Consider the following 6,890-nt stretch of genomic DNA (forward strand, 5'->3'; position numbering starts at 1 on the left):
GAGTTGTTTCTCCCACTTTTTTCAGCTGAATGGAATTGAATGTTTTATGCCCCTCTGAACATTAGCTTTATAATGCTGCTGGGACAGATCAAGTTCTGACCTTAACTAGCAGGAGACTGGGGACCTTATTTAAATTTAAATAAAAAATTAATAAAATTGCTGTCATTACACCAAGATAGGATTGATGTAAAGGAGAAGCAGGGAGAGGATATAACAAGGAGTCTACCTAAATCATGGGACTTACCAATTTACATGGGTTGATCAAGGCATAAAGTTCTAATTCTGTGGTCATTTCACAGCAGCCCCACCCCTTGGCACTAATTGGTGGAGAGGCCCCAGGGGGAAGGAGGGATGGGGAAGGATTAATTGATTTTTCAGATTTCATGGACAATCCCGGATTTCGTGGTTTCCGCAAAATCGCAAATTAAGTTGGTCCCTAGATATAACTCTCTGACAATAATACTTCAAACTAATATAGTACTCATTTATGGGTGGGGTTTTCAAAAGTGGTCAGTTTAGGCTTTACCACTTATATCAATGGTAAAACTCCCACTGAAATCAATGAGAATAGGTTTAGGCCAACATGAGTTGCTTTTAAAAACCCCACCTTGCATCTTTAAAGTACTGAGCAAGCCAACATAAATGTCAAAAGTATTACCACCATTTTCTTAATGGGGAAACTGAAGACTACAGAGATTAAGTCATTTACTCTGCACCAGCATTGGCACTCTATGTCAGAGAGCTCCTGTCCTCCCCACTTTCTTTGCTTCAGCTATGCTTCTTTTCTAGTCCAATTCTTCTGTTTTGCCAAACAGAGAAGTAGAAATATCTTCACATCGATATTAGAAACCTGCTGGGAGGAAATGACACTATCAGTAGGTTAAAGTTGTTTAAGTTGCTTATAAAGAAAAAAAGTGGATGTGGTGTCACTCTCAGCTCTGCAATTTTCACTTCCTCACTGCAGAGATGTGAGGCAAAGCCCCAGTGGAAACAGGCATTTGTGTTTTATCAAGCCAGATTTCAGTCTGTCAACACCCTGTTAAGCAGAGGCTATAACGGGGGTGCTCAAGCCCCAGCCCACAGGCCAGATTTGGCTCACAGAACAGAGTCATCCAGCCCGCAAGGCTCCCCACAGTTCTGAAAGGTTGATGGCTGGAGAGCAATGGCAGTAGTAACTGCTGATCCCCAGATGCCAGATTTTCAGACCTGTGGAGAGCAATGTGGACAGACAATGTGGGCCTACATGCTAGATCAGGAGCACAGGGCTGGGGCAACATAGGGCCTTATGCAGGTAAGCAGGGCTCAGAGTGGCACAACACAGGGCCTGGATGCACAGGGCCCAATCTAGGCAGCACAAGGTAGGATTCAGGCAGAGGTAGATTCAGGCAGAGGTAGATTTCAGACATGAGGTAGATTCAGACATGTGGGACTGGATCCCACTGGACTCTAATAATTGTAAAAGGTCTAATGCCAGTTTCATAGATTTCATAGACGTTAGGGCTGGAAGGGACCTCACAAGATCATCGTGTCCAGCCCCCTGCCCCAAGGGCAGGCAGTCAGCAAGGGTCAAATGATCCCAGCAAGACAGGCATCCAAGTATTTTTTTAAAGTATCCAGAGTAGGTTCTTGGCTCTATTCCAGGCCCTGAGGACTTGGGCAATAAACAAGTTTTTCCTTACGTCTTAAAATGGTCTTCCAGGAGTTTGTGACCTTTGGACCTTGTCTTCCCATGGGGTGCCCTGGTGAACAGATGTTCTCCCAGTTCTTGATGCACACCACTTATGTACTTATGGGCTGCCACCAAGTCACTCCTGTGCCTATGCTTTTCCAGGCTGAAGAGTCCCATGTCTCTCAGCTTGTCCTCATGAGGCCTGCTCTCTTGTCCTCTAATCATGCATGTGGCTTTCCTCTGGACTCTCTCAAGCTTCTCCACATCCTTTCTGAATTGCAGAGCCCAGAACTGGACACAGTATTCTAGTTGTGGTCTCACCAAGGCCGAGTAAAGTGGGAGGATGACTTCCTGGGTCTTGCTTGAGATGCATTAGTAGATGCAAGCCAGAGTTTTGTTTGCTTTGCTGGCTGTGGCATCGCATTGGTGACTCATGTTCATCTTGTGGTCAATCATGACCCCCAAGCCTTTTTCAATCATGGTGCTAGTGAGTGTAGCAGTGCTGAACCTATAAGTGTGGTGTGGGTTTTTCTGCCTAAGGTGGAGCACCTAGCATTTCTGTGTTGAATGCCATCAGGTTTTGATCCACCCACCTTGTAAGCCTGTTGTGGTCGGCCTGGATTGCCAGCCTATCCTCTAGGGTGACTGCACTTCCCCATAGTTTGGTGTCATCAGTGAACTTAGCCAGTCCACTTCTGACACCACAGTCCAGATCATTTATAAATGATCATTTCATCAGATCCTTTCATCAGATCCTTTTCTGGGGAAATTTGGTAAAATTTAAAAAAATAGATACTGTAGAGAGGTGAAGTGAACTCAAGGCTTCTTTTGTCCTTCTTACCATAGAAATGAAGGCAACAAACTGATTTGTCTTCCATTCTCTCCATATTATCCAGAGCACATGAAACTATATAGCTGCATTTTGGCATGTGCCCTCCAATAAATTTCAGCTCTCTTGGCAAAGAGAACAGTGATGTCTGAAAAGCAGAAATTAGACAGGGACAAACAAGCTTGTGTTGCAGCAGATTCCAGGAAATACATTTTCTTTTCCACTGAAACCTTCCAAAATATTTTTAAAAGAGATATATTGGAAACAGATCTCCACACCATTCTTAATCTGTTCATTTTTTTGCATCTCTTTTGCAGTAGCCACTGGGGTTAGTGGATCCTGACCTTTTAGCATGGGCCAGGAAACATTTATAACCTGGACTAAATGGCATTTGAAGACAAGCATCTCACTCACTTCCTATGAGTTACGCTTTTAATACACCTCAAGTAATACAGTAGGATTTGGTCTTTCACTAGGGAAGGACAGTGTTCTATTGCTCTATTTTCTGATAGGTACAATAATGCAACAGTAGTAATGCATAGTTATTTTTATCCATATATCTCAAAGCATATTAGCATTACCTCCTTTTTTTATAAATCAAGGCACAGAAGAGTAGAGTAACATTCCTGAGTTCACCCCACAAGCTAGTCATTTCTACCCACAGGCTAGCAGGGTGGGAATAGTCTCATGACTTCCAGCTCAGGGTGCTATCTACTGGGTCACAATGAGCAACTATTTGAACTGCAAAAGCCAGAACGTAAATGGTTGGTGAATAAAGAATAAAAAGCATTGTGCATCAGTGAGATAAATGCTTAGAATGTTTTCAAAAGGGTTGTTTATAGAAAGGTTTTACCTTGTCCAAAATACAAGTTTGGTGGAAAAAAATAAAAACTATATGATTTTATTTTCATAAGCAACAAAGATGCAAAGTTAAAACATTTAGAAATGGCCTGACCATTAAAGGGTCAAAGGAGGGAGCAAAAAGATCCACCACCACAGCAGCTTCAATAAAAGACCAACATGATTTCACTGAATGGCAAGAGCCATATTCTAAAAGAGTTTCTCAACACATATGCCTGTCAGACTTGCATAACAATTACTCATTTGGCAGCATGAAGGCTGCTGTAAATTCAGCTCCCTATTTTGTATGGAAAAATGGAAAAAATGATCATTCATGGGCAGAACTTCATAGCAAATTTTAGTGAAACAGATTTGCTAGTGAAACAGATAAGAGGATCGTTAGGCTTTATTGTGAAACCAGATTGATACATACAAATTCAACACTGGATTTATCAATTGTATGAACCAGCATTGTCTTCTGAGCAGGACATGTTTGACACCACAGAAATAGCAACTGACATGCCTTCAAACAGTTGCTAAAACACAAGTGGGCAAAATTTTCAGGAAGTACTATCGTTGCTTTAAAAAAACATGCATTTTAGGAAGGACTAAAACTAGTCACCAACTTTGGATGAAAAAAAATCAGGGAAAACAATCAGAAAAATCTGCACATTTACATTTAAAATTTGACCAGAAAAGAGTAAAAATAAAGGGCTAAATAATCTGCCAATGAAACATTTAATTTTGGGTTGAACAAAACATTCCAAGTCCCTTATTCATACAGCTCGAATTATAGATATTAAAATGTCTGCTTTCTCAAACTTATTCTGTGCATGTTGAGATAAGAAGACACAATTGCAATCAAAACCAAAGGAAGAAGGGCTTGTTACAGCAGATATACAGCAAATAATCCTCAACTCTCTCCATTATAAACAGGTTCAAAGAATACCAGGCAACACAAAGAAACAAAGAGCAAGTGTACCTACTATAAATGCCATTTTGCAATCAGCTTCTTACCTTGGAAGGGCTATGCACTCAACTTCAAAAACTAATTTTACAATTGTGTTTTTTAAAATCTAGAATAGTAGTTTGAGAAGCAGAAAAGGCGCACACTAACTTCATGGTGGATCTCTGAAATAATCCCATATTGGCCAAATTACAGCATCAGAACTACAAATTTGGAATTGAGGAAGATCCAGCCCATCCATTTCATGTGCATCCCACTAAGAAATATATATAAACTTTACATAGTACAAAACTAACACTACAGTGTCCGTACTAGAAGGCACTTTTGTCCATGCTAATACAAGGATGATCTGCCATCCAGGGTTAAGGTAACATAGTTCTCATAATGACATATGGCCTACTAGGTTTTATGGTTTCTTTTGAACCACCATTTACCAACAACTGTTTCTTCATCACAAACTCACTAATAGCTTTAAAATGACATGCTGGGTGCCTGACCATTGTTATTCCTGTATGAGAGAAAGGACTGGAACCATCAAATGTGTAACAGTTTTGCCAAAAGAAAATAAAGACTTAATTTTATGGAAAACCACAATAAGCAACAGGGAAAAAATGGAAGTGGTAAGTTTAGTTCAGTGACTATTACAACAGGTAAAAAGGGGGCAGAAGAGGATTAAATGCAGAGCCTGTTTTTGATGTGTGTACCTGATTAAATTGCGGTATAGAGTTTCTTTATGGGAAAGCAGGTGAGTCCTTAAATAATTTGCAGGCACTGAGATATTGTTGCTAACCACAAACAGCAAAGTACAAATAAGTGGGAAGTATTCTGGGAAATTCACTAAAGGCACAAATCAGGAAAACACCAGCAGATGGAAGGGGAAAGGGATAATAGGTACTTGGGCTTTGTCCAGGCTACAGAAAAAATAATACCTGCTTGCTGCAACAGCTACCAACAATGCCATCCACAGTATGACATGAGTCAGGCATTCTAACTACTGCATCATGCTCAGAGAAAGGAAAAACACTTGAGCCTTGTCTGCACTAACAGCTTAGCACTGGGATAAACGCACCATTGATGGCTGTTGCTGTAATGGGCAGTATTTTATCCAAAATAGGCAAATGAAGTAAAGGAAGATGAGGAAAGAACAAAGAATTTCAACTAATTCTGAAAAGGCACTTCAGCAGGTGGATTATAGAAGGCCCCAAAGGGCATTACCTCAACTTTTGCTCTGCGGATAACAAGAGCAGCAGCGGCCACTGAGACGGGAGAATGTGAACTGTCACAGGGAATGTGGGGAGAGCCTAAGATGGAAGAACAGGAGATGGTGAATTGTAGTGGATGTCTTGATGGAGGAGATGAAATAGAAGAAGGAAAGGGGATGGGAATAAGGTTGTCTTTAATACAGCCTCTAAGAGGAACAAGACTATAAGCAGGGTTCGAGTTACACTCTGACTCTTGGGGGATGCGGGGGGTCTGCAGCAGTGGCAGCTGGAAGCCGGAAGGAGCCACCACCACCGCCGCAGAGCAGCCCAGGGGCTCTGGTCTCTTATGGGAGGCTCTCATCTCTTATAAGCCCCCTCCCCAAGCCCCACCGTATTTCAAACCCTGACTATAAGGAAAGACCTAGATGGACTAGAGAAGCCAAACTGGTAACTTAAAGCTTGCGCCTGAAATGCAGATTTATTCAAGTGCCGAGTGGTGGTTGAGAAAGGTAACGGGAGAGAACCTGTGGAATTCAAAGGAGCAGAAATTGAAAATGGGGTCAGCATATGCTGTACACCTTAAACGGTTAGGATTCAACTATCCTGACACAGTTAGTGAGACAGCCAATTCTGACTTTCTAATGGGAAAGTCAGTGCATCACTGGGAGCTTTCTAAGAGAACATTCCTCACATGAGACAAATCACGTCCCTCAGATCCTTGTGGCTAGTACTTCTGATTCAGACCAGCCGGGGCCCAGACCAGTCAGCTCCTTGCTACATTTCTGCTAAAGCAGCTGAATGGATGGAATCTTGCTCTTTGCATCAGACTGTCATTAGCACCAGCCTCCTCTATAAACATTCAGTGGTTGGAGTACAGGGCCAGCAACTTTTCAAGCAAGTTGTCCCAGAAAAGGCTTTTTGTTTCGTTGGCTGGTTTGAGGTTTTCAGGATGAGAGAAACTGGCTTGGCAATCAGATTTAGACAGTTTTTGTGTCTATTATTTTGGTCTGCTGTTGTAGTCAGTGCCAGTGATAGTCTGCAGCCTGGAATCTCTTAATGTACGCTCGACACTTATTTAAAATCTGCAAAGTTACAGCTGACCAATGTCTAAAATGCATGGGTTCAATCCCATTTGGCATTTTAATATCTCTATTTAAGGTATCATCTCAGAAATCTCATTTTCCTTTTTGTTGAAATAATCCACTCCAGAAAGAAAAACATTTTGGAAGTCTCTTCTCATGGAGTTCCTTCCTCGTTCCTCCAACCACACTCCTGGTGAAAGAAGTCATGGGTTCTCGCTTTGTAACCAGCAGATCCCCCAAGATCTGGGGGAAGCAGAGGGCATCTGCATCTCTGTGCCTTGCCTCTCTTCTGACTGCTGAA

The sequence above is a fragment of the Alligator sinensis genome, unplaced genomic scaffold (assembly GCF_000455745.1).
Source record: "Alligator sinensis unplaced genomic scaffold, ASM45574v1 scaffold377_1, whole genome shotgun sequence".
NCBI lineage: Eukaryota > Metazoa > Chordata > Crocodylia > Alligatoridae > Alligator > Alligator sinensis.